Raw genomic sequence first — 27,479 nt, 5'->3', positions numbered from 1 at the left:
TATGAGCATGAGATAAACACACACTGTAGAAAAGAACAGTGACCTGAATGATCGGGTAGTTAATAGTTAGAATAATGAGTCACTCTTTAGTTTCTCAGAAACTGATTAGTGTTTTTTTGTTGTTGTGGATGCTATTGGTGTCCTAGAAAGCCATCAGTTTGTGTTGTTTGTTTTTGTTTTAATAGCAAACAAACAGAACTGAGAAAAAAGGAATTAAGCAGTGGTCCTTAAAAAAATAAGACAATGAAATGTCTACCATTTTTTTCCTTTTCTTTACAAAAATATTTTCTATGAAAACCCTGAAATTCCAAGGGCACAGCATCAAAACCACTAGTGAAAGGTGAAAGTTTTACTGATTATTTTGCCTAAAACAAACTTGACATATTTCTAAACACAAGTGACAGAATATTTTACATATTAAAATATAATAAATATGTATGTATAATATATAACAATATGTATATAATACATGTAATATGTAAACATATAATACTTAACGTATGTGTGTGTGTATATATATATATACACACACGCCTTATGCCTTTAAGTACAATATTGAATAACCAACCAAATTTTCTGTTGAATAAAGGAAAAGAGAACAAAAATAGAACCACCAAATCACCAACCGCGTTTTACACTTTCTTCCTTCATATTCAAAATATGTATTAGATAACACAGGTTGGAAAAAAATATGGGTTATGTTGAGGACTCACAGTACTACTGTGTCTTTAGCCACATATTCAGCACCTCAGTCCTCTCCCTGCTGAATAGTTCAGAAGGGCCGTGCCTCTTCTCTTTAGTTGCCCTGGTAGATCCAGGGAAGTCCACCTCACTGCCTTCTACCTAAAGGGTCCTGGCTGGCAGAATTCTTCCAGAGTTTGATTTCCTTATCTTTCTGGATCGTAAGTGTCTGTAAGTCATACTCCAGGTGTCCTTTGATGGAAAATGCTGTTTTGTAATTGTCCAAAGGCTGGCAAGAATTTTTAACAATTGCATATGTTCGTTATTATTAGAAAATTGGTAAGGAGAGGCAAGGTTCTTCTGAGCAGAAAGGACTAATTCAGAGTGCCCTGAATTCCTGGTAAAGAGCTCTCTCCACACCTAAGCGTCAAAGCACTAGAGGTCTTAATCTATTAGATGTGAGCCCTGGAAAAATGCCACTTATTGGAATTTTTGTTCCAAATAACCAGAATTAAGATTAAATGGATAAGTATGGACATAAGAAAAGAAATCATGAAGCAGATGTTGTAGTTGATTACTGATGAGGAAATCAAATGAATCTGTTTAAGATTTGTATCATCACTGTGTCTGTGGTCATCAGTCAACATGGAAAACATTACTCCAAAGTTGTCCAAATTTTAATTGCAGAGAATATGTGTACCAATAAGTAAACACATGTAGACCCTATTCTTAGAAGTAAGTAGAGTTGCCTGTTATTATAATCTTAGTAATAAAAGTTTTAGTTTTGGAATGATACTTTCTAAAATATTGATGGTAGGCCTTCTCTATTTAAAAGATTATTTATGATTAATCCTTTTTGGTCTAATTTCCCAGGCCTCAAAAGTCTTTTTAACTGAAAATCAGGCAAAGATGCACTTTACACCGGACACATATCTAAAAATTGGTATAACTCAGAAAATGGACAAAGGCAAATCATTATTTGTTTATTTCAGTAGCCTGATGCGCATCTTACAGAATGTGGTATGTGAAAGTAACTCATCAAATTGTGACTGAATCACTAGATTTCACCTTATATTAAATAGTGTCTAATATAATATTTTTGAAAAAATTCTGGTTCTTCTCATACCTGTATCAATCTTTATTGAAAGAGTTTATACAGAATGTTGAGAATATGATTGACATAAAATTAGATATAACAAATGCCTAATTATTCAAATTAATGAAAGAAACTGACGGATTAGAAACTACAAGTCAAGCCTCATTTTTAGATAGAAATACACTGCAATGCCATTTTTATTTTTATAATTTGCCTTCCTAATTAGATACTGCATTGGGTGACACAAGAAAGTGCTTTTATTTCCTGAATGGTAGAAAATGTCATCAAAAAGGCAGCAGGGAGAATGCAGACTGGGCCGTCAAATGGTAGCATTCAGTCTAAATGGTTCTCCTGTACTTAGAATATCACCCATACTGAAAGCACTGACAGCATCATACTGATCAGTTCAGCTTTCCATGCCTTGGTAGTTTCAGACATTGCATGCTACACTTCTGTCTGGGCTAAGATAAATGTCCGTTAATTCTCCAGATGTTGCTATCTGTTCAACTTTCATCCATGTGCACTTATATCCACGTCTGGAAATGTTTAAATAAATGGTAAAAATTTTTTTCACTTTCTTTCTGGATATCTCAGTATCCTGGAGTCCTGTCCACAGCCAATTTATATCTTTCTTGATTTTCATCAAAATACTGGGAATTCTTCCTCTTATTGTATATAATAACATCATATCATAACATTAAAAACCGTTTTCAAAGGGTAGTTTTTAAACCTCCCAATGAAGAACTGATTGTAACTGATGTGCTGATACTTCCACCTGGTGGCTGACGTGGAGAATACATCCTTCTCATGCTGGGAACTAAAGACAATTAATTACTCATTGGTGTTCTATAATTCAGCGACTTTAGCATTTTCCATGTGCTACCCGCAGTAAACAAAATATGATGAGTAAAGTCTCATTTTTGATGTAATAATAATATAATTAATTTAGAAATCACTTCAGTGTACTTACTGAAAAATATAATGATTTCTTTTATTGTTTTTAATAAGCATTTTATTTTTAGAATAATTTTACATTTACAGAAAAGTTGCAGAAATAAAACAGAGAGCTCACGTATAAGTATAATCCAGCTTCCACTTATGCTAATTGCTTACATGACTGTGGAACATTTGTCAAAGCTAAAAGAACTTGACTTTGGTTACGTTACTATTAAATATTTCTATGGACTACTTTCAGACCTCATTTGTATTTCACTAGTTTTTCCACCAGTTTTCCATGTTTCTGTTCCAGGATCCAGTCCAAGTTAGCATATTTGCACTTTATATAATGTCTTCTTAATCTCTTCTGGTTCATTTTTTTTCAATGTGCCAGATTTTCATTCCTTTCCACAATTATTATTTTGATAGTAATAGAACAATAACATGATCAACAAGAAAGTGAATACACTATGAGTAGTTATGAGACAATTAACCATTATATTCTTATGTGGTGATTTTCAAGGTTTGAAATATTTTAAGAATATTGGGGAAATGACAATGTTGGAGAATATAGACTAAAACTATGCTGAGTTCATTTAAAACTATAAATCTAGGAAAAAAATTGTCTTTGTTTCTTTCTGGTTGACCTTTGGGCATCTCTAACATGGAGCTGTCATTCAAAGGCTGGAATGAGTCAAGTGCTAAGTGACCAAACTGCTACTTAAAGAAAAAGGTGAATGGGAGGAAGAAGGAAACAAGTATTACATGTAAGGAGATTAAAAGACAGGCTGACATGTTAAAAAAAAAAAGTATATATATATATATATATATCAATCAACATCATTTCAGTGTCCAAATGTAGGCCTGTATTTAGGGAGACTCAGTCTCTTTAGCCCACAGTGACTTGTACCTTTCCAGGTATTCAGAGTCTACACCATTTGTTTGGCAAATTATGATTTCTCACCTAGTGAGAATACATTGTTACTTTTATATTTAATTGACAAAAACTAAGTTGTCCAACCCACCCTTTTGTAATTACTTGTAAATAAGAATAATGCCTCTTAATTTTACCCTGTTATATGCTTAGCATAAATATACACAGAAAGACAAAATTATTTATTTCACTCATTCATTAATTTCATCATTCATCCCACAAATAGTTAACATATACCACGTGGAAGGCATTGCTCCACTTGCCAGCATGTAGAAAGAAAAATACAACAGCCCTGATCTCATGAAGCTTCACAGATTCTGAGTTAAAAATGAAAACCTTTTGATTGAACATGAAAGAAAACACCTGTCTACACCATTATCTTTCTCCTTTTTAAATGCATTTGTTCTGTCACTACTTTTCATGAGAAAGTCCAAGAGTAGTTTAAAAAACTGTTTTATGATCAAACAGATAAACTGGAAATATTCAGATGTAAGACTAAATAAACTGACTACTTCTAATTATATCACATAACTTGATTTTTGAGTTACACAAGATGTGTAAAAGAGATTCTTCTGTCAGAAAAGTAGAACCATTTGGTAACCAGCACTTGCATTTTTAGGAAAAAAAAAAAAAAAAGATGGAAATGCCAAGAAAATTATTACTAAGTGTTTTGGATAAAATTAAGATTGCCTAGTAATTTAGTTTATGATAAAGGAGATATTTAAATAAGTGAAGACAGGATGAACTCATCAATACATATGGATGAAAAAAATTCCTTTCTTTCAGAAAAGAAGTAACAGACATTTTCTAAACCACAAAACCTACATAAAAACAAGTTTTTGATCAACGAAATAGTGTTGAGGGGAGAGGACACCACTTGACATCTAGAAAAAAATCTGAATTTATTGCTTAAATAAGGGAGAACTATTGTTTTTTCGGCACCATCCCCCTGATTGCAAAGCAAGAAGCTTATTTTGCATGAGGATTTGGAAGAGGAAGAGCTCAGGGATTGGCTGACCTTCAAAGTCAGGAGTTGGTTGACCTCAGCAGTGGAAATGTGCTTATTCAGGTAAGCTATTTGTTGTTTTTTTCAGAAACAGGGTCTTGCTCTGTTGCCCAGATGGAGTGCAGTGATGGGATCAAAGCTCACTGAAGCCGCAACCTCCTGGGCTCAAGAGATCCTCCTGCCTCAGCCTCCCAAGTAGCTGGAACTACAGGTGTGAGGCACTACACCCTGCTCAGGTAAGTTTATTGTTTGGCCAGCTTTCAGAAATGTGTTCATGGAGTAAGGCTTTTGCTTACTGTCTGACTATGAAAAATAGGTGACTTCTGTGATTGACTGATTTTCAGAAACATGCACACTGACTATAATGCTCATCAGTCTTGAAACAGATTCTACAAACAACATAACTAAGAATGGGGAAAAGATCTTAATACATACTTAACCAAAAAAGAGATACACAATAGCAGATAAGCCTCAGGGGGGAAAAAGACACTCAACGCTGTTAGTCATTAGAGAAGTGCACACTAAAACTGCAATGAGATACCACTACACATGCATTACACTGGCTACAATGGAAAAGGCCGATCATAATAAATAATGGAAAGGACATGGAGAAACTGGAACCCTCATAAAATGTTGGTCAGAATGTAAAATGCTACAATTGCTTTGGAAAACAATTTAGCAGCTTATTAAACAGTTAAACATATGCCTTTCATATGATCCAGCCATTCTGCTTCTAGATATTTAACAGAGAAAACTGAAAGCATGTTTATACCCAGGCCCATACACAAATGTTCACAGCAGCTTCACTTGTAATGGCAAAATGCGGAAACAACATAACCGTTCAAAACAAGTCTGGGTAAAAAAAGTTTGTGCTATAGCTATAAGATGAAATACTACTAAACAATGAAAAGGAATGAGCTATTGATACAGCCAACAAGATAGATAAATCTCAGTAGTTTAGCTGTGCTTAGTAAAAGCCATAAAAGGGTGCAGATTGCATGCTTCTATTTATATAAGTTTCTAGAAATGCAAACCAACTTTCAGTGACAGAAAAAGATTGACACTTATCTGTAGACAGGTGTGGAGGGTGGTGGAGGAGATGACAAAGAAGCCCGAGAAAGCTTTTGCAGTGATAGAGATGTTTCTCTTCTTGATTGTGATGATGGTTTTACAGGTAGATATCTATTTGAAAACTTATCGAATTGTGCATAATAAATATGTGCACTTTATGTTAATTAGACATCAATAGAGATGCTAAAATTATGACCTCAATTTGATCATTACTCATTGTATTCATGTATCAAAATATCACATGTATGCCATAAATATGTACAAGTACTAGATATCATTAAAAAACTATAGATGAATATATTTATAAGAATATATTGGCCGGGCATGGTGACTCACACGTGTAATCCCAGCACTTTGGGAACCTGAGGAGGGCAGATAGATCACCTGTGGTTGGGAGTTCAAGACCAGCCTGACCAACAGGAAAAAACCCGCCTCTATTAAAATTACAAAATTAGTGGGGCGTGGCGGTGCATGCCTGTAATCCCAGCTACTCAGGAGGCTGAGGCAGGAGAATCGCTTGAACCCAGGAGGCGGAGGTTGCGGTGAGCCAAGATCATGCCATTGTATTCAAGCCTGAGCACTATGAAGGAAACTCTGCCTAAAAAACTACACATATATATATTATATATTATATATATTTTTCAATATATAGAATATATATAGCATATATAGTAAGGACTTCCTAAGAAAGAACCAAAATGCCAAAGACATAAAAAAAGTATCCTGATTATAAAGTTTTTAAAGTTTAAGTCAGATTTGGATACATAAAGAGAAAAGAGAAAAAACACTGTAAACAATATTGGCATGGAAAAATTAAAATTGGAGAAAATATTTGCAAAACATTTAATAGACAAACGACCAGTATCATGAATATACAACATGCTCTTATAAGTTAGTATAATGGTAAACAATAATAGAAAATGGGAGCAGGATATGTCAGAGGAATTCTGACTAGCCAATAGCATATGGAAAGATATTCAACATCAGTGAGAACATCGCATAAGACAATATATGTCTATTGGACCATTTGAAAATTTCCCAGTTACTTGCTTGTCTTCTTCCAAATAGAATCTAAGGGCAAGGTGTCTTGCTCTTGGTAACATTTAATCCCCACTATTTAGCCCCATGTCTGAGAAATAGAGATTTAAAAATGATTTATTCAATGAAAACCCCTCCTCCCTCTGTCTTTTATGACATAGCCTCTCTTTTCTTTATTTTTTGGCTCTCTTCAGGATCTTGTGTTTCCTCTTCCCCCCTTTTCAAAATCTGTGAAAAAGAAGAGAAGGGTTTCTTCTCCTCTTCTATAATACATATTATATAATAAGATATATATATATGCAGTATGTACACACTGGGCTTCACACTGTTCCCAGTGCAGCAAAAGTTCTTCCTCTTAGCCATTCATTTTTCCCCCTACCCGGTTAACTCTCATTCTTACTTCATTCTTTGTATTAAATGCCATTTTGTCATGGTGGTCACATTTGACTTTTCCAACCTTCAATATCAGGGCAAATCCCTTTGTTTAAGGACAGTCTACTCCTTTTCATTACGTTCCTCACATTTATACCACTTCCCTTGTGAAATGCAACTTTCATGTTATAACATCGTCAAAAATATTCATTAACAGAGCACAATTGCTGTAAAAACCTGACCCTAGTGAAGAAACAAAGAATAAAACAGGTGTGCCAAAGAATAGAAACCCCTCCCTTTTAGTTCATAGATTTTTGAAAAGGGGAAGAGGAAAAAAAGATCCTGAAGAGAGGTAGGGATATCTGCCATGTCTACTCTGATATCCCAACACCTAGCAGGATACTTGGCAAATGAGTGGTAAGTACATTAGGAATTGAAATGAAATTTTCACTACTTATCTCAACCATCATATTCCCTCCTTCCACTTCTTCTACCACTCTACTCCCCACCGTTTTACTCGGCCTGGCTAATTTCTACCACCCTTTTAATACTCAGCTGTAGTGTTTTCTCTTTTTGTAAGTCTCTCTCAATGGACCACTCTGAGCTAGGTGGTTCAGCAAAGGATTTCTAGAACATCTCTCAGTCATGGCTCTGATATTGTAATAGCATTCATCATCAGTTCTACCTCAAGGACAGACAATATATTCTTATTAAGCCATGTGCCTCCAGGACCTGACACAGTGCCTATACATGGAAAGCACTCAATAAAAGGTGGAAATAATCAATTAACGAGTTTCTTCTTAGGAAAATAAAATTGTGTCAATTTATTTGCAAAACAAAATCATCAAAGTTGTTGAATAATGTATATGCTGATAGAAATCTCTCCTCTCTCTTTCTCTCTGTGTGTGTTTTAAAATTAATTTGTTTTATTTGCCATGAACCCATGGCATTAGAATAAAATTCATTACACTTGAAAATATAATGTAGCTATGCTACCACAAGATGGCAGGGGAGTATCATTCTTGCCATGTGCATGTATATTATATAATAAGCATTATATATATATATGCAGTATATACACACATATGTATGTATGTATTATATTTCATGTTTTTCCCTGAATAATCAGTGCCTATTAGTGTAGAATAAATTACTAATACATGAATCCTGTTCTACGTAAATTATATAGAGGAAAATTCTAGCTAACCTTTTTACTCTGCTTTGACTAAAATTCAAGGTATAATGGCTTTCCCAACTCTTTGTTTTCTTTCCTAGAACTCTAGTGGGTACAAATTGATGCATGGCTGCTATGGGCCAGGAATCAGTTCCATAGACAGTTAGTATCTATGGTTTTTCAAGGGGAAACTGAAGCTAAGAAATGTTAACTATCTCACCTAAAATCACTTGATATAATTTTGAGTTTAGAATTTAAACCCAGGTCTTTATATAATTTAACTTCAAAACTACCATTATTTCTGCTAGGCCATTCTGCCTCCATAGCTCTCTCTCTCTCTCTCTCTCTCTCTCTCTCTCTGTGTGTGTGTGTGTGTGTGTGTGTGGGTGCGCACATGTGTGTATGTTTTCTTCCACAGTCCTATCTTTTTACTATTGTCTGTTTTTGAAAGGTAAAAGTACAATCCAACCAAAAGATTTTTCCTCAATCAAAACTTTGAAATGGACTTGTGCTCTCTGTCCCAATCCCAACCCTTTTGCATTCAGTAGTTTCATCAAGATGGGCCAAGCCTTTTAAAAGCAATTCTACTTGGACGTGGTGAAGTTGGGAAGAATTCTCTTACAAATAAATATATGACTAACAAATTTGATATCCAAGGATTTTGTACAATAGGAATGGGAAGTTAAAACAAAGATTTAGAGATCAATGGCTTGTTTTAACTGTAGCAGATTTTGGACGCAGTCAGTAGTCATTTAGAAACTCGGGGGCACCATTTTCCAGGGATTCTGAATTTTGCCTTCTTATTTTTGGATTAGATGACTCTCAAAGTCTCCAGAACATGGATAAATGAAAGAATTTATATATTAGACAGACAGCAAAGAGCTCAAATCTTTACTTTTGTGATTCTGAGGAATAAGATTGACATATATGAATTTTAAGAGTCTGTAGAAGCAGCACAATCTGGTACAGAGACAATGACAAATGTCTTTACTTGAAACAATTAAAAAGAGATTTCACTAATGCAGCGCCAACATTTTAGAACGCAGTTGGAAAAGTCTTGTAATTAAGGATAAGTCAGATATCTCAATACAAGCAGACTCAGTCTATCTTCGTTGAAAGCTGAAGTTTAGCTCATCTTGCAGTCAATGGTTAAAACAATTGTCAGGGCCTCTTAACCAGCTCAAACATACACACAAAGTAAGTACAGGGATGCATCAGAAAATTAATGTTTGCATCAATGTATTATCTACTAGTTAAATTAAACTAATGAATAATGTTGTTTCATCAGTGGTTGGAAGAGAAATAGCCACTCACTGAGAAATTTATTTACTCAATAATGGAAAATTGCATTTTATAGATTTTAATGGATATCTAATAATGTTACTTTTATTAAATATGTAAATTGCAGATTTAATAATGCATAAGATAAATAGGACATTAATTATAATCAAAATAGTGTTGAATATTCTAGAAGTTATAGTTGTTTTTCTTAGAAAAATAGTAATGTTCAATATTAAAATTTTAATCTTAAAGAGAAAAAAACACCCTTTAATTGGGTCTCAAATCCCCTGAACCCTACCATGATGTAATGCTTTCCCAGGAGCAGATTAAGCCATATTCTCCCATCTGTATGGAGGGAAGCAAACAGATCGTTTTAAAAGCAACATGAACTTACCTGTTCCACACAGAATAATAGCACAATGTATGAACTTGAGCCTCCAACTGTCCACACTGGGCCAGACCCATTCAAGTTGTGCTGTAAAGGTGAAGAGGTACAAGGTGAACTACCACACTCCATCGATTCTCCAAAACCGGGTGAGATGGAACATGTGTCACCGGTAGTTTAATTTTCCCACTTTCCTGATGGCTGTGCAGCTGTTAGCAGGCTGACTGTGGCTCTACCTAACCTCCTGTTAGAAGAGGGCACCTTAGGAGAAACCTCAAGGAAGGCACAGAAGAATGGAGGTTGGTTGTGTGGAGATGGAAAGTTCACTGAATCCCTGCAGTATTAGAACGTTTATGGCTTACACGGCGCATCCTGACATGTACTGCAGGATGTGATGTTCAAATAAATTAGGCACAACTTTTAAAACTTAAATTCACTGTAAAGAAAAGGACAGGCTGAGCGAAGTGGCTCATGCCTGTAATCCCAATAGTTAGGTAGGCCAAGGCAGGAGGATTGCTTGAGCCCAGGAGTTTGAGACCACCCTGGGCAACATGGTAAAACCCCATCTCTATAAAATATAAAAATAAATAGCCAGGCATGGTGGCATTTACCTGTGATATCAGCTACTTTGGAGGTTGAGGTGAGAGGATTGCTTGAGCCCGGAAGGTCGAGGCTGCAGTAAGCTATGATTGTGTCTTTGTACTCCAGTCTGGGCAACAAGCAAGATCATGTTGCTATCCACACACACAAAGAAGAAAAAGTATGAATAGGAAAGAGATGCTAATCGTTTTCAGAAGCAGGAATCCTCTGCATTGAGTTATTAATTTTAATGACCTCTGTTTAGTGCCACTAGCTAATGGGCCTCTTCCAAAACCTGAGGGTTTTGCTGTGGTTGTTGCTTAAATAATATAATACTCTTGAAGGAATAAAACAATGAAACAATGTTTTCCTTCAGATCATTAGCATTGGAGTGAATAAATAAAACAAGGAAAAACAAAATCTTAAATATCTTCTGATGATGTCTTTTAAACTGTCATTTGTCTGGGATTAATAAAAATAACTACTCATTAATAGTAATGAAAACATTGTTTCTGGGAAAACAGCACATCTAATTTGTAGGCATTTTAGGCTTGAAGGTGAACATGGTCTTTGGCAAAAGGATCATTTAGAGAATTCTTCATCATGATTACAGTAATGAAATTATTAATACAAATAAAATGATTAAACAGTTGATGGTTTTCTCATGAAATAACAGAACAGCTGGGATTGACCTGGTAAGATTTTAGGCAACACTGGTCACTAATGACTTTCAGTTTTCGTATTAATAGCCCCAAGAATGATCTGGAAGGAGGAAACTTCTTACAAATCCATGTTTTCTAATTAAGTCCACTACATACACACACAATAGCTTGTTGACTTGTTTTCCTACTGCAATATTATTCAGAACTGCATGTTCTAAGCTATACCAGTCTTTTTATGCAAAACCATCATTTAGCATTATCCCCATTTGTGCTTAAAACCACTAGCCTTGTGAAGACATCTTTCCAAAGGCGAAAACTTAATTAATTCACACAATGACTACAGACACAGTCCTGTTCTCATGCTAAATGTTTGGTCCCCACTTTCTCCTCCCTTCCCCTTGCCATCTGTTTCTGATTTCTAATACAGTCTTCACTGAGATCAGTATATTTTCACGCTCTGAATTTTTGAGTTTCTTGGAATTTCTTTTTTTCCTGATCCACAAGAGCAATATTTCAGTTAAAGTCTTTATAGGTGTGTGCTTTTTAGCTGACCTCCAAATTTTCTTAAGAAAAGGCAGAGAAATGTTGGACTTATTTCAAATTATTTTTTTCAGATAATCGCTATATAATGTATTATGCATAATTTTACATAACTTTGCTAGACAGTACAGTAAGAATAAAAACAAAACCCTCAGTTCTATCTTGTGTTCTGCATTACTACAATTAATGGAGGTGTTTTCAATTTAAGAATTTTAAAAATTCTTAAGAAGGATGGGTATTTTCTAGTCATATCCAAGTACTTTCTAAAAACAGTAAAGATTGGAACATTTTTCAAGGAGTCTGAGAAGACTAGTTCTCACACTGAGAGGACAGTAAATTTAGCCAGCCTATAGGGGGAAATGAATTGCAGTGTTTTAGGGAACTCAGAGTCCTGTAGAACATTCCCTGAAAGCCTTATTTCTGTTTAGAAAAGCTGTATTTCTTACCTTCCATCAGACTCTTTCAGGTATGTTTATCATCGTAAAGTCAATCACCAAACAAAGTGATTTTTACGGAAAAGAAGAGAGGCTTTAAAGTGAGACTTAACTGTGAATGCTCTGCCCTCTTATTTGACAACACGGTGCACTGGGGTCTGACTTTCATCCAAGGAAACCTTAAGGGAAAAATATAAAGTTACAGAAGCTGCTTTGGCTGGTGGAACAGGGGTGAGTTGCTTGTTTATTTCAGGAGTAACTGTACTTCCCTTCCATGGTAGGCCAAGCAATATGTCACTGTTTTTCTAGGACCCAGTGCAGACTTTTGTTGCAGAGACAACTAGCCCAGAGCTATTGAAGTCCTGCCCAAAAGGACTATCAGGAAAAGGAAAATGGGACTCCAATATCTGAGAGGTGAGATGTGCTATGAAGTGAGCCACCCAAGGGCCAGGCTTTTGGAAGGGAAACATCTGAAGAGGAGGCAGGGCACACGCCTAGAATTTGAGTTGGAGGGCCCAAGTTGAATCTCCTCCAGTGAACCTAGGAAAGCACCCATGTTAGACATTGTTCATGCATCGTATCAGATCCGCTAAACCTCTTTGTTCTCTGATTTTGGCCACAGCTTCAGTGATGAGCTGTGCATGGGCCCCAAATGACTTTCTGCAGGTGCATCTTGGCACCACCATACATCAAGCCCATCCAGCATTCCTGTCGCCCATGCCTGGGCTTTTCTGTGACATGGCAGAAAATTATTTTGTGATCATTCTTGTTCATCCTGGAACTCTAAGAGAGCTAATGTCTCATGGGATGAAACTTTGGATAAATGTGCATAGAAACCAACACACAAAAGCTTCTCCTTCCTCTGCTGAAGGACTGATCCTAAAGCTCATGCCACTCAGCTTTCCAGAACATCCCACAGGAGTGAACATCCAGTCATCCTGACACTGACCATCTTGAAACATCCTTATTTTGAACCTGCCTTGTTTCACTACCCCGTCCCTCACTTTTGGGGTTACAGTTCCCAATAAATTATGCAGGTTCTACATTCTGAGAACCCAGCTAAAACAGAATCCTTTGAGATTAAGAGAAGTCTGAGCTGGCACAAAACTCATTCAAACAAGAAACTTCTCATCCCCATTCCCATATTTCTTGCTCCACACCCCACTTCTCAATTACTAACCACTCCCATTCAAACTAATAACTGGAGGAAGACTCAAGCAGGAGAGAGGAAGTGCTGTGTCACTGTTGGCAATGGTGTGGCCAATTTCAACAGCCCAGCTAGGGAAGGGAAGAAGATTTAACATTAAGTCAATCCAGACATGTGAATGTTACAGACACCTGGACATTTCGGCTTCCAAGTTGAATCTGAGTTGTTACCTAAGTGATTGGAGAAACTGTTTGATACTTCCAAACAGGCAGAAACTCAAGGGCTCACCCGACTTTCCATCTAGAGTCATGGGAAAGCCACGCCACTGAAGAGATTTTGAAAGGGAGGTTGGGAAGAGAACTCAAGTTCCATGTGTTTATAACTCATTGACCATGCTTTCTCAACACATAAGTTACTTGACATGGGATGAGTTACTTGGTTTCTTAAGGTTTAAGTATCCAGCTTTAAAAATGCATTACACACACCTTGCCTCATTAGAATCGTAATGAATAAGATCATTTAGGTAAGCACAGCAAAGCACCATGAGCATTCAATCACTGTTAGCATCCTTCCTTCCCCAAACTTGCATCCCATTATTCGTTGATCTAATAGTAACACTGAAGAATTGTTAGAAAGGTCAGTTTATTAGCTTAAAAAAAAGTAAATAGAAGTTAATGCTTAGAAATGAGCTGATGTTGACAGACTGGATTAAGAAAATGTGGCACATATACACCATGGAATACTATGCAGCCATAAAAAAGGATGAGTTTGTGTCCTTTGTAGGGACATGGATGCAGCTGGAAACCATCATTCTCAGCAAACTATCGCAAGAACAGAAAACCAAACACCGCATGTTCTCACTCATAGGTGGGAATTGAACAATGAGATCACCTGGACTCGGGAAAGGGAACATCACACACCAGGGCCTATTATGGGGAGGGGGGAGGGGGAAGGGATGGCATTGGGAGTTATACCTGATGTAAATGACGAGTTGATGGGTGCTGATGAGTTGATGGGTGCAGCACACCAACATGGCACAAGTATACATATGTAACAAACCTGCACATTGTGCACATGTACCCTAGAACTTAAAGCATAATAATAATAATAATAATAATAAAAGAAATGAGCTGATGTTGAGAGGCATTTATCTCTGATTATTAGACAAATAACTTAATATTTCTCATGTCCAGTTTTGTGGACTGGCAACCTGTGCTCAGTCCTCAGAAGGACCCTGTGCCTGGTTTAATGCTCTCCAGTTATTGTCTTGAAATTCTTAATAATGTAATCTTTCAACTTGTGTTTTGTAAGTGAGGACCCACGGCACAATGGCGCCTATGTGTGAGCAGAGGAGATACTCACACTTTGAATGTTCCCTGTAGTTTCATACTTTCCCATCGTCTTATAGCATCTACAACGCTGCATAACACAAAATTCTAGTAGCCTCACCACACCTGAGAGTCTAGGAAGACTCAAGAGTACAGGTAAGCATGTACCATTCCCAAGGGAGTGAGCAGGGACTCTGACATCCCTAGAGTTCACATATTCCATTCAAACCAGAAGTTGCTTTCCAGTGGAGAAATAAGACAATAGCCTTCTGGGAAACAGAGAGGAGCAAGGAACCTATGATAGCCATTCCTACTCCTGGTACTTCCTTCCATGCACCAGCCAACCACTTAGGCTGAAAATGAAGACAACATTGGAATATAGGACAGCCATGGTCTCTTTACCTTTAAGTCCTTCTTTATTCACCAGTAAACTGAAGATAGAGAGGGTTGATGGGATGTGTATGTTTCCAGAAGTAAAATACAAACAGAAGAGGTGGTTTTCTGTCGCATTTCCTTCTCATAAGAAGGAAATGGGTAGGCGTGTACGACCTACAAAATAGAAAGTGGATAGTGTCAGTGTTTCTGCGTAACCAACAAAATGCATTTACATTTGTATTAAAAACTGGCATTTCACAACATAAAGATGAATAGGGACATGAACACTAATAATTACGTTTTAAATTTTTCTTTGCTTAGAATTACACTAAATCAATAACATGAAGCAAATAAGGACACCATGACAATTTCAGAGAATTCATGGAGAGAGAGAAAGAAAAAAGTTTCTGTTAGTACTTTTCATAACATCTTTTTCTGCTTTCTGAAACAGAGGTCCTTATTTTTGTTCTCTACTGGGTCCCTGGTGTTTGTTCTCTTATCTATACAATGAAATATTTGTACAAGAATGCCTCTTAGGGTCCCCCATTCTATGCGGCGTTTCCACTAGAAAAATTGGCTTCCCCTCTGAATGACCACAACCCACCAAAAGCAAGCAGCCTCTCTGTTGAGATGGCCAACAGATGGCGCCTTTGTGCTGAGAAAAAGGGACCCCTTCTTTGGGAAGTAGCCTGGCTCCTGGGAGCACAGTTTGGTTAGAGGAGACCAAACTGCACTTTAAGCTTCCATTTGCTTCGTTGGCTGGGTGCCTTGATGCAGAACAAACCGCACAGCATTACATGGCAGTTTTGGTTCCATCCGTTCAAATATTTTCCTCTTACTATTGGCAACTTCGACTTTACCTTTTCAATTTCGACCCCTATTCTATGAATCCGGGTTCAAAGAATTGCTGCTATAAACACGTGTTTTGTTTCTGTGCTAAAAAGAGAACAGAGCCAGGTGGAAACGATGCTTCTTGCATTGGCATCTGAGTTTTGGCAATTCTAGCTAGTCCAAGGGGTAGCTGGATGAAAGGTTAACTTTTGGGGAAATAGTAGGAATTACATGAAAACATAACCCAGCTGACTTTTATTCTTTGCTGTTGGTGTTCTTTTTTGTTGTTTGGTTCAAAATAAAAATTAAAAAAAAAATACTTCTTTGGAAGTATGTTTGAAACAGAAGGACTCTTTCAATGATAGCAGTTAAATATGTATCAGTGCGTTTCAAGGGAAGGAGGAAACAAAAGATTGGATCTCTTGATTCCATTAAAAATTCACTACGTTCGCTTCCAGAGCACGTCTGTTGACTAATGAGATGCTCTCGATTCTAAACTATTATCTTCTGCCCTGGTACCTCGCTCTCCCCAGGGAAGTTTAATTTAAGTATATTGCTGGTCTTTGCTTCCCTCCCACACTGTTGTGAAGTGTTGTTATGAGACAGCTGAACAGCTGCTGTGCCTTTCCCCAGAAGTGGCTGCATTCCAATAGTGGGCAAAGTGAGTTATGTAAAGACAGTTTTTCAGGGTTTCCTAGGAAACCAGTGATGGTGGTCCAGTTTGGATTTGACATGGAAACAAGAAGATTAAGTCTAACTTTGGAGGGGTTGGGGGTGGTGAGGGGCAGAAAGCTCTGGAGGCTACTTCCACACTAGTTTGCTGCATTTTTATTTTGAAAGTATATAAGAACTTTGGCTTAGGAGGGCTGCGATAGTCCAAACAATAAAATAGCAGCCCTGGACTGAAGTTCATGACCTCACCCACGTCTTCACAGTGACCTAAACTGAGTCCTTTAGAAATGAGGGAGAAATTAAATCCACCGTGTGTCCCCTACTGAATTTATAAAACCAACCAGAATAGAGGTTTTAGCTACCATTTGATTATTCAAATATATAAAATGCCAAATTGGGCTAATTCAGCCCTAATGTTCTTGTAATTTACTCATTCCATTTAACTACAATATAGAGAGAACTAACTTTGTACTTAGTACTGTGTTAGATTTTGAGAGAACAGAGAGATTCTAATGAGAATACACCTTCTTAGAGACCAAGGATTAGGCAAAGAAAGAAGAGAAACTGAAACCATAGTGTAATATAGTAAACAGCTCAGGAGTGTATGGGAACCAATCAGAAACTCTTTCTAATGAGGTTTCCCTGATTCTCACTGGATATTTCTGACACATCAACTATAGCATGACACTTGCTAAACGCCAGAGAAGGCCGGGCACGGTGGCTCACGCCTATAATCCCAACACTTTGGGAGGTTGAGGTGGGCGGATCACGAGGTCAGGAGATCAAGACCATCCTGGCTGTCATGGTGAAACCTCATCTCTACTAAAAATACAAAAAAATTAGCTGGATTTGGTGGTGCATGCCTGTAGTCCCAGTTACTCGGGAGGCTGAGGCAGGAGAATCTCTTGAACCCTGGAGGTGGAGGTTGCAGTGAGCTGAGATTGCACCACTGCACCCCAGCCTGGGCAACAGAGCGAGACTCTCCATCTCAAAAAAAAAAAGAGAGAAAAGAAAAAAAAAAAGACCAGAGAAAAGTCATTTAGAGTTGGTTCTAAAAATAACTATCTACATGATACCAGACAACAACAAAAAAAGTCAAACAACCAGTTGCTTTGCTACACTATGCCAAATAATTCAGGGTCCAAAATATATTTTGCTGAAGTGGCTCACTGCAGATGGAATGGACTGGAAGTTTTAGAAGTGCGAACATAACTAATAAGGCAGTCATGACTTTTTTAAGAACCTTCCGTCTAAAGAAATGAATACTACCTAGAAACACTGATGATAAAAAAGAAGGTTCAAATAACTTCAGAAATGCACAAAAATTACATTTTTCCAAAGGTATAAGAATGTATGATTTATTGTCATTATCAATATTATATTCCAATTTGCTTCAGAACACTTTTTATTACACTGAAGAGAAGAATTTATTTTGGCACCTGCCTCCAGTGACTGATAATCTGCTTTTATAAATAATTCATTTATTCTTTTTCAATATTTTAATAATTAAAATACAAACAAACCTTTATATTTCTTGTTCGATTGGATTCTTTATTTTTCACTCCAAAAACAAAGAAGTAGACATTTCTAAAACAGAATTAATATTTGGCCCAGCAATCCCATTACTGTGTATTTACCCAAAGGAATATGCCATAAAGACACATGCATGCATATGTTCATTGCAATAGCATAGACATGGAATCAACCTAAATGCCCATCAATGGAAGACTGGGTAAAAAATGTGGTACATATACACTATAGAAAACTATGCCACCATAAAAAGAAATGAGACAATGTCTTTTGCAGAAACACGGATGGAGCTGGAGGCCATTAGCAAACTAACACCGGAACAGAAAACCAAACACTGAATGTTCTCACTTATAAGTGGGAGCTAAATGAAGAGAACACATGGACACAAACAGGGGGACAACAGACACTAGGGCCTACTTGAGGGTGGAGGGTGAGATAAGAGAGACAGAAAATAACCACCGGGTACTAGGTGTAGTACCTGGGTGACTAAATAATCCAAAATAATCTATACAACAAACCCCCATGACAGTTTACCTGTATAACAAACCTGCATATGTATGCCTGAACCCAAAACAAAAGTTAAAAATAAATACGTACTTTTTTTTTTTTTTTTTTTTGAGACGGAGTCTCACTCTGTCACCCAGGCTGGAGTGCAGTGGCGCAATCTTGGCTCACTGCAAGCTCCGCCTCCTGAGTTCACGCCATTCTCCTGCCTCAGCCTCCCGAGTAGCTGGGACTACAGGCACCCGCCGCTACACCTGGCTAAGGTTTTTTTTTTTTTTTTTTTTTTGTATTTTTAGTAGATATGGGGTTTCACTGTGTTAGCCAGGATGGGCTCAATCTCCTGACCACGTGATCCACCCGCCTCGGCCTCCCAAAGTGCTGGGATTATAGGCATGAGCCACCGCGCCTGGCCCCAGAAATTTCTTTTTAATGGATCTTGAAATAGAAGAATTAGGATTTAGTGGCTTTGACTGATAGATTTAGTAAACATAGTATTTTCCTATGATCCTAGGTCTTCATTTTTGGCAGAAATAGACAAAAAGTAGTTACCATTTGAATTTATCACATTAGAGTGTAGTGTGAATCATATCTCCTTTGTTATTACTAAGAATTGATCAGGGTCATTTGTTTCCTCCTTTTATTTTCCTCTTCCTGCTTTCAAAATGCACAATAATTCTTTAGGTGTTGTCTAGGTCTTCACATATAATTTAGTCAGAGTTGAGTAACTCTGTGAGGATGTTCTGGCTTTCCCAACAAAGGTCTCCACAACTCTCTTCTCCATTATATATTTCTTTTGGCAAATGCTCGTGGCCTAAATCCAAAGATTCTAACTATTGCACTTGGGAGATCACATTCTTATAAATTATCCCTTTTCAAAGCAGGCTAGGGGATGTGTGGCTTCTGGTTTGTAAATATGTACTGTTAGTTCTGCTCATTTTGAAAATATGAATTTTTTTCCAGCGTAATTGGTACATTATCATCCATTTGAGGATAACATAAATTTTGCATTTGTTTACATGCGTTGTCATCCATGAGAAGCAGTAGGTAAACACAGAAAACTGCACTCAGCTGAAGGGAGCCACCTAGAAGTTACACAAAGCACACAAATGGACACACCTCACGAGGACCACAAGCCACACCCGTCTACATTTGGCGTTACAGCTTTCTGTCTGGTTTCAGAGGATGCTCCCTCCCTCACTTCACAGTAACTCAGAGCTGTCCACAAGCAAACTCCAGGTGCCATATTGAATGTGATATGTGTTTCTTAACCACTTAACATGGATAAAATTGTGATACCATTTTTGTTTTAATTTCAGCTTTTATCTTAGATACAGGGTATGCTGCCATCTTTATTATATTTCTATCTTTTCAAAAAATGTGTCACTGATTATGAGTGTTGTGTGCCTAAGCCGATTTATCCAAAGCTCTGTGGTTTTAATTGCATGACATTACACAGAGCAGCGATTCTTAGGAACACATATGTTGCATTATGGCAGAAATGACTGTATATGCAAGCTGACTAGCCAGGAGTGGGGCAAGGGGTGTGTAATAAATAGTAGGAAAGAGTGGGACTAAGACACTCACTGACCTTTTGTCATATAATGTTAAACATATAGGTACTGGTGATAGGCTAATAAGCATGCTGTCCTAAGCCTTTTACATGCATTACCAAGTCAATCATCATGGCCAACTTATTAAATGGGCATTGCTGTGTGGGGAGAATGCTTTCTGCCCGCTTTTGAAATTATTGTTCATGTGAAAGATAATGCATGAGTAGAACACCTCCAGCTTCTCACCACTCGAGGTGCTGGCTGCTCATGCTCCTGAGCCCTGAGATGTTCACTCCGTCTCTTCCCACTCATTCTTCCCTCTCCCTCCAACCTCCATCTGGTGTGTTCTGTTGGACTAGACGACTCTCATCAGCTCTCCCAAGGACCCACATCCAGTCCCTGGGAAGCATTTGTGCTTCTTTGTTCTTGGAAATAACTGGAAAAGCAGGGCAATCCCCATAGAGAAGGATCTCTATAGACCATTCAGAAGATCTCTCATGCTCCAGGATTCTTGGGCACAGGGAGGATTTCAGTCGGCTGTGCCCCTCACCCATGGGAGTAGCCTCTCCAAATTACACTTTGGAAACCATTGGAAGGATTAAGGTGAGGTGGATGGGCCGACCTCTCATGTCTGAGATGGAATCAGATGAGACTCATGCGGTATTCTCCAAAGAATGCACTGTCATAAAATTTATTTCTCCTTATTCTCTGGATTCTTTTATATTCTCAAAATAGGCTAAGAGAATTTATTGTGGTGAAACAGGTTTGATGTGTCCATTGGAAATCTGCACATGGTGATTTGTGACCTCCTGATATATTCTATCTCTCAGTCTTTTTAGATCAGAGAATATATGCAGAATGAGGGTATCAATTCCCACACACCCCCAGAGACTCGAGCAGAAATACTGAGCAATAAAGGAAAAGAGAATAATTAGAGAAGCTGAAGATCTCCATGAAGAGGTTTTTGATGTGGGTAAGAAATATGGTTTGGGGCCATGAGTTTAGTGTGTGGGAAGAACATTCTTATCTTGGTGCTTTGTAAAGGCGTATACTAGCCCAGGCAGATTTTTTCCCTTGAGCCTTGGCTCTTAGCTGCTGTGGACAGGCCATAAGGCTTCAATCAGTTGTGCTAAATGTTTGGTGCTGCTTATTGTGGTTTTTTCCAGAGGGAAGTAGCCATTTTCATAATATCAGGGGTATTTGCATGAGTAGCTTCAAGTGAATGGTGCTCAGGCTTTAAATGTCTCTGCCAATGAGGCTTAACCTCTACGCAAGGCCCTGACCTTGAGCAGAGGAGGGCTTCTGAAGATGTGTAGGCAACTTAAGCCTCAGGCAGGGCATGCAAACAATGTTACAGCTTCTGTGTAGTTATGGCAGCCTTATAAGGACCTCAGCAAATGCTGGCCACATAGATGGCAAAGATTCAGGCTGTGTTTGGATCTCAGCAGTCACCAACTTGCATTATCCACTGCAGAAAGCCTCAATGGCAAGTTCTTGTAGCTTACCCTAGAAGTACCGCTTGAACAGCATAAAATCTGTCACAAGAAAAACAAACATTTTGTGCACTGGCCTTTTAGAGGCAAGAGGGTTGAGCCACATTTTTGGTGCCAGACTGAGTTCTATGTGCATTAATAAGATTCAGTCTTTAAAGTGTAGATACTGTAGATCAGACAAAAAAGAAATCGAGAAAGAACAAAGATTGCACTCCTGTGGTTGGGCTACAGACTCCATAACCACCTCCTCACTTGTGGTCTTATGGTGGCTCTGAGTGGGGTGAAAATTTTCCCTAGAAGACTGGTGTCTTGGACATAAGTAATTCAAAAACAGGAGGCAGGGGAAAGGGTCACATTGATAAATGCAGAGGCTGACTCAATTTGGAACTTGGGTGGCAAGAACATGAGACTCAAGGTGTAAGCATAAATGAACAGATTTTGAAAATATGGATATAAAAGAAAAAATAACACAAAAAACGATCTTGGAGCTGGGATGGCACCATTGCAAAAATGTTAACTCGCCAAGAAAGCAATGATGTCTGAGAGAACAAGGAGTGACACCAAATGCACAGTTCCAAGGGAACCATCTGCAAGGAGCTTCCTCCCAACCAAGCAAGGTTACAGATTGCAGATTCTGAGCAACTGGTATGAACTGAGAGGCACTCAGCTAAAGATAAACCCAAGGCATTCTTCCTTTGCTCAGATAATATTGGATATCTTCTCCAGCTTTTGGCAAGACCAAGTGCTAGGTTCTAGGAATATAATATTTCTCAGAGTAAGTCTCTTGTTTTCTAAATATGTTGGTGATAATCATGTGGCTTTACTTCTATGGGACTCTTTAAAAAGAAAATCATGAGCACCAGAGTCTTGTTGTCAAACTAATTTAACTTTCAAAGCCCTGAAGAAAATTGAACCGATTCCTGAGAAAACAGCCCAGGTTGCATCTGCTGAAGGAACACTAGCTCTATATTGGCATCCCATGCCCTTTAGTTAAGCACGAGAAGAGAAAGAATGAGGTTTGACATTGTGGAAGACAGTGGGGTGATTCCTCAAAGACCTAAACACAGAAATACCATTTGACCCAGCAATCCCAATACTGGGTATACACCCAAAGGAATATAAGTCATTCTTTTACAAAGACACAAGCACGTGTATGTTCGTTGCAGGACTATTTACAATAGCAAAGACATAGAATCTACCAAAATGCCCACGAATGACAGACTGGATAAAGAAAATGTGGTACACATACACCATGGAATACAATGCAGTCATAAAAAGAAATGAGATCACATCATTTGTAAGGACATGGATTGAGATGGAGGCCATTATCCTTAGCAAACTAACACAGGAACAAAATACCAAATACCACATGTTTTCACTTATAAGTGGAGCTAAATGATGAGAACACATAGACACACAGTGGGTAACAATACACACTAGGATCTATCAGAGGGTGGAGGGTGAGAGGAGGGAGAGGATCAGGAAAAATAGTAATGAGTACTAGGCCTAGTACATGGGTGATGAAATAATCTGTACAATAAACACCCATGACACAATTTTACTTATGCAACAAACCTGCACTTATACACCTGAACTTAAAATAAAAGTTGAAAAAAAGCAGGGTTGGATCCATTTTATTATATATGGATATAAACAAATACATATATATACACGTACAGCCATGCAATGCTTAATGATGGGGATACATTCTGCAAAATGCATCCTAAGGTGATTTTGTTGTTGTGCGAACATCATAGAGTGTACTTACACAAACCTAGATGGTAGAGGCTGCTATACACTGAGGTTGTATGGTATAGCCTGTTGCTTCTAGGCTACAAACCTGTGTATGACTGCAGGGAATACTGTCGGTAATTGTAACACAATTTGTGTATCGGTAATTATTTGTGTATCTAAATATAGAAAAGGTACAGTAAAAATACTGCACGAAAAATGAAAGATAGTATGCCTGCAGAGCACACTGGTATACCATGAATGGAACTTGTAGGACTGGAAGTTGCTCTGGGTGAGTCTATGAGTGAGTGATATTGAATGAATGTGAAGGTCTAGGAGATTACTGTACACTACTTTAGACTTTATAAACACTGTACACTTAGGATACACTACATGTATTTAAAATGTTTTTCTTCAACAATGAATTTAACCTTAGCTTACTGTAACACTTTTACTTTATCAACTTTCTCATGTTTTTTAACTTTTTGACTTTTTTGTAATAACGCTTAGTTTAAAACACACATTGTACAGCTGTACATATTTTTTTCTTTATGCACTTATTCTATATGCTATCTTCCCTTTTATTTTTTACTATTAAAACTTTTTTGTTAAAGACTAAAACACAAGCACACACATTAGCCTGAGACAACACACAGTCATGATCATCAATATCACTGTTTTTCTTCTTCACCTCTTGTCCCGCTGCCTTCAGGGGCAGTAACATGCGTGAAACTGTCATTTTCTATGATAACAATGCCTTCTTCTGGAATCCCTCCTACAAGGACCTGCCTGAGGCTGTTTTACAGTTGACATATTTTTTGTAAGTAGGAGTATACTTGAAAATAACCATAGAAATATAACATAGTAAATACATAAACCAGTAACACAGTAATTTATTATAACAGTCTAGTATTATGTACTATACATAGTTGCCTGTGCTAGACTTTTGTAAGACTGGCAGAGCAATAGTTGTGTTTATACCAGCATCACCACAAACATGTGAGTAATGTATTGTGTATGACTACAAAGGCTAAGAAGTCAGCAGGCTATAGGAATTTTTCAGCTCCATTATAATCTTATGGGACTACTTTCATACATGTGGTCCATCCTTGACTGAAACATCATTATGTGGCACATGACCATATATACATAATTTTTCATTTGCAAAATTATCTGTAATTTGCAAATAAAAAAGAATTCGATGGGGGGTTCTTTTGGACTGTTATACACAAGAAACAAACTTTAAACAAGGGAAATGCTATTTGAATTAACTTCTTTCTGGAATCTCTAGTTGGGGGAAATTTTATTATTGACTCATGAGGTTTTCATTCAAACTTTTTGCAGTGCCCTAGTAGGCTACATTGAATAATATGGCTGGACATAGTTCGAGGTTAAGAAAGAGATCAGAGTATGAATTTTCAGCTTTGGGTAAAATGCCACCTCAGAGTCCGTTTATTTAACATTTTATTGTGACTCATGCCAGAGTCTTCTGAGAACAAAATGTACAATAGCCACTTGTAGGTCTAGAAGACAACCCAGTGGAGGTATGGCTGGTATTGGAAAAGTACAAAAACCTGGACACAAAGCTGTTGTAAAAAAAAATGCTGCTCTCCTTCCCTGAGTGGGTGGCGCTTATTGACTGACAGTAAGTGCAATGTCTAGACACAAAGCGTTAAGACCTCAGAAACCTGGGGGAAAATTATGGGGGAATAGTTCTTTCCAGCCCCTAAAGTTTCCCCCGATATAAACAGTTCTGTCTTTTTCTAACCCTTAATCACTATTCTACCAGAAGTAATAAGATGATTCATTGAACTACTAAGTTTGAGGACAATAATTTGGGTGTACTGACTTCAGCTCTTCCTTTTTTCTTTTATTTACTTCTTCTCCCCCTCTCCCCTCAAAGTCAGTAGGTGACGTACCTCCCTGCCCCATGTGTAACCTTTGTGGTCTTTGCATTTCAGGTCCGGTCTGGCATGTGCAAGTGGTTAAATGTCTCAGTCTGATATTTACCTTGTAGGTTTATTTGGCTCAGACACTAAGCTACATCATCTCACTTAGTCGTTATCATGAATCAAGGTGAAAATTTTGACTCCATCTGCTTCTTTTTCTGTATTTTCTCAATTTTTTTAGAACATGGATGGGAAAGAGGGATGCTATTTATTAAACCTATTGAATTCCTAGAAAACTGACATGAATCCCAGTTTGCAGATGGAAAGATTGAGTCTTTAAGTATGAATGACCAACCAAGTTCACATCATTAGCAAAGGAAAGGAGCCCATATTTGAAGCCACCTGTCTGGTTCTGTAACCTAGTCTCACAGCCACCTTGCTGTTTTTTTGTTCTTTTCTTGTTCCTGGGTTGAACACATACTTTATTTCCTCATTAATGAAATCAGGTTCTTTCTTTCAACTAGTTAAGTACTTATTTGGTAACAAAAGGTCTTAGAATGAGTAGAAGGTCTGAGAATCCATTGCCCTTCTAAGCTAATGTTAACTTAAACAGAGATTGAGAAATGGAGAAAGGGAACAGGAAGAAAAGGCAAAAGAAGAAACTTGGGAGCTGGAGAAGAGGACATTTGGGAGGATGGGGTTATTGCAAATGTCTGTTTATGCTTCTAACTCCACATGGTGAGGAAATGATCATGAAAAATGACAACAATTTCTCTTCAAGTAACTTGCGTGGTAAAAGTGGAAAAAAATAAGGGGCTTGGTTAAGCATTATGTATGTCATTAATTACCACACACACACATACAAATATATATGTACATATATATATATATATAGTAAGTTTGAGCACAATAATTAGGATGTACTGACTTCAATTCTTCCTTTTTTCTTTTATTATTTCTTCTCCTCCTCTCCCCTCAAAAAGTCAGTAGGTGACGTACCTCCCTGCCCCATGTGTAACTTTTGTGGCCTTTGCATTTCAGGTCCGGTCTGGCATGTGCAGGTGATATATATGTACATATATATATACACACACACACACACATATATATGTACATATACACATAATTTATACACACACACATACACACACACACACACACACACACACACACACAGGGTCTCACACTGCCACCCAGACTGGAGTGCAGTGGCACAATCTCTGCTCACTTCAGCCTCCACTTCCTGGGTTCAAGTGATTCTCGTGCCTCAGCCTCCTGAGTAGCTGGGACTACAGGCATGCCCCATCATGCCTGGCTAATTTTTGTATTTTTTGGTACAGATGGGGTGTCACCCTGTTATCCAGGCTGGTTTTGAACGCCTGACCTCAAGTGATCCTCCTGCCTTGGCCTCCCAAAGTGCTGGGATTACAGGCATGAGTCACCATGCCCAGTCCATTTATATTTATTTGTAGTGATGGATTAAAAAATGATATAAGACATCTTTGTCTCTGACATAGTTTTTAAAGAACATTTCTTTATGGTCTATATTCACCTTCATGCATTTAATGAGCTAAGGAAAAATGTTCAAACTGAATGCAAGACTGGCCTAAGTCAGAGAATAGGAAAAACCTTTTCAGCCTCATGGAGCTGCTGATGCCAGATAGCTCATTAGAAGTCAATCAACTAGAAACCACCAAAAATTGAGTAAAGATTTTTTTTTTTTTTCATTTCTCAACACAGAAGAATGGTTTAAGCAGTTAGAAAGAAGGGCCAAGAAGCATCCTTTCAAAATAACTGGTGTTGTTAAGTATTCCTGCTATCTTAGGATTGACAGTAAAGGGGAAAAGAAGTACAGAATTACAGAATCCATGCAGCAACTTAGAAAGGTTTGCAGAAGACAGGAATGACAGAGTGGAATTGCCCCGTATAAAATATCCAGCTCATTCCGTGTATGCTTACTTTATAAAGTTCTAGAACTCTCTGATTTAAATATATGAAGGTTTGGGTTTTTAAGGAACATTGAAGAGACTACAAGAAGATATTTGATGATGCTCTATTTTAAAATTTTTCAAGAGTTTATGAATGTCCACATTCAATAAGTGATGAGACTGTTCAAAGAAGCATAACAAAAACAAACAAGTAATAATATCCATCCCAATGCTTGTTTCTCCAGTGTACTGAAAAACAGAAGATTTGGTTAAAATCTTCTTAAACTGGCTTCTTTAGCATATTATATGTCA

The 27,479-nt window shown here is 37.7% G+C and overlaps 1 long non-coding RNA gene across 5 annotated transcripts in view; it reads right to left on the bottom strand.

Annotated features, from left to right (window-relative positions):
- Positions 1-15,207, bottom strand: part of LOC104654045 — a 136,208-nt gene extending 121,001 nt beyond the window's left edge. For all 5 annotated transcript variants that reach the window (XR_746770.2, XR_004055169.1, XR_746771.2 and 2 more), the window contains exons 1-2: positions 15,067-15,207; positions 9,984-10,064 (exon numbers count right to left, since the gene is read on the bottom strand). This is a non-coding gene — a long non-coding RNA (uncharacterized LOC104654045). The remainder of the gene's footprint in view (positions 1-9,983; positions 10,065-15,066) is intronic.
- Between the last annotated feature and the right edge of the window lie 12,272 nt (positions 15,208-27,479).

This window comes from Rhinopithecus roxellana, chromosome 19 (assembly GCF_007565055.1).
Source record: "Rhinopithecus roxellana isolate Shanxi Qingling chromosome 19, ASM756505v1, whole genome shotgun sequence".
Classification (NCBI taxonomy): domain Eukaryota; kingdom Metazoa; phylum Chordata; class Mammalia; order Primates; family Cercopithecidae; genus Rhinopithecus; species Rhinopithecus roxellana.
The sequence above is the reverse complement of the archived record's forward strand: the minus strand, read 5'-3'. Positions and strand labels throughout refer to the sequence as shown.